Raw genomic sequence first — 2,307 nt, 5'->3', positions numbered from 1 at the left:
ATTGGGGGCCCTGTATTCCAACCGATAGCTGATTGTGAGCATCCACTTCTGTGTTTGCCAGGCACTGGCATAGCCTCACAAGTGACAGCTATATCAGGGTCCTTTCAGCAAAATCTTGCTGGCATATACAATAGTGTCTGCGTTTGGTGGCTGATTATGGGATGGACCCCTGGGTGGGGCAGTTTCTGGATGGTTCATCCTTTCGTCTCAGCTCCAAACTTTGTCTCTGAAACTCCTTTCTTGGTCACTGTTCTATTGCTGTAACGGGACACCATGATCAACACAACTCATTTAAAGGAAGCATTTAATTGGGGCTTGCATATAGTTTAAGAGAATTAGTCCACTGTTACCATGATGGGGAGCATAGTGGCAGGCAGGAAGACATGATACTGGGGTAATAGCTGAGAGCTTTATATCTTGATCCACTGTATATGTGGGTAGAGGTGGGACTTGGAAACAGAGAGGCAGACAGTCTGGGCCTGGAATAGGCTTTTGAAATTTCCTGCAACAAGGTGATAAATTTCCTGCAACAAGGTGATAACTCCTCCAAGGCCACAAATCCTAATCCTTCCCTGACAGCTCATCAACTGAGGACTAAGTATGCAAATATATGAGCCTATGGAGGCCAATCTCATTCAAACCACCACAGCTACTGTGTCCAGTTCCTAAACTTAATATTTAAGAGTACATATTTAAAATATGTGTTGGGGTGATCTTTTTGTGCGCTGTGTAAAGATTGTCTTTGTATTATTCAAATGCTAATTTCTGTGCCAGCAGAGAGTTGCACACCTGGACTTTGATATTGTTATTCATATGCATATGTTATATCTTGTAAACATCCCCTCCAACACCTCTTGATGGTTTTAATAAAGAGCTGAACAGCCAATAACTGAAGGAAGAGAAAGAAGTTAGGACTTCCAGGAAGAGATAGAAACTCTGAGGAAAAAAAAAAAGCATGGGAGATTGGTCAGTCAGACATGGAGGCAAGAGATTCACATCCAGACATGGAAGATGAAGCAAATGCCAGTACTCAGGAGGCAACTAGCCACATGGCAGAGCATAGATTAGTATACATGTGTTAATTTAAGGTATAAGAGCTAGTTACGAACAAGCCCAAGCAAAGGCCTTAAGCATTCATAATTAATAAGAGGTCTCCATATCATTATTTGAGAGCTAGCAGACCAAGGAAGTCACATAATTTGCACCCATTGTAAGGAGTAATCCAAATTTAAAGCCTGAAAAATGAGCCAGGTGGAAAGCAGGGAAAACATTTCCCTAGCATTCATACACTGCTCTGAACTTGGTGGGAGAATAGGTCCTGTAAGACCCGAAAAGCGTTCCGTCCGGGATGTCCCACTCACAGAGACACAAAGACAGAGATCAATGCAAAACATGAGGTTTACTGATCCAGCATGCTGGGGTCGTCCTGAAATCAGGATGGAGGCGACCCCGAGTAGCTAAAGCACGCACCTTTTATACATTTTTAGAGCAATTCTCAGTCACAGTTTAGGGCTGGCAGTTTATCACTGGTTAACCTTTAAGGGCATTAAGGGGGCAGACTTAAGGACCGGAGGCATTGTGTGGGCCTTTCTAAACAATCAGAGGACTCTCTCTTAGCGGGTAAACTTAAGGACCGGAGGCAAATTCTGGGAAAAGAACATCTTGACATTTACTTAACTTTTTACAGCAGTGGGGGGTACTGGTTAGTTCATATTGTTGTTCCTCCTATGGGGCTGCTAACCCCCTTCAACTCTTTGGGTCCTTTCTCTAGTTCCTTCATTGGGGACCCTGTGCTCAGTTCAATGGTAGGCTGCGAGGATCCACCTCTGCATTTGTCAGGTACTGGTGGAGCCTCTCCGGAGACAGCTATAACAGGCTTCTGTCAGTAAGCACTTGTTGGCATCCACAGAAGTAACTGGGTTTGGTGATTGTATATGGGATAGAACCTCAGGCATGGCAGTCTCTGGATGGTAATTCCTTTAGTCTCTGCTCCATACTTTGTAACTTCTTCCATGGGTATTTTGTTCCCCCTTCTAAGAAGGATCTAAGTGTCCACACTTTAGTTTTCCTTCTTCTTGTGTTTCATGTGGTTTGTGAATTGTATCTTGGGTATTCTGATCTTCTGGGCTAATATCCACTTAGCAGTGAGTGCGTATCATGTGTGTTCTTTTGTGATTGGGTTACCTCACTCAGGATGATATCCTCCAGATCCATCCATTTGCCAAAGAATTTCATGAATTCATTGTTTTTAATAGCTGTGTAGTACTCCATTGTGTAAATGTACCACATTTTCTGTATCCATTCCTC

This window comes from Mus pahari, chromosome 5 (assembly GCF_900095145.1).
Source record: "Mus pahari chromosome 5, PAHARI_EIJ_v1.1, whole genome shotgun sequence".
In the NCBI taxonomy this organism is placed as follows: Eukaryota; Metazoa; Chordata; class Mammalia; order Rodentia; family Muridae; genus Mus; species Mus pahari.
Note: the sequence above shows the minus strand (reverse complement) of the source record.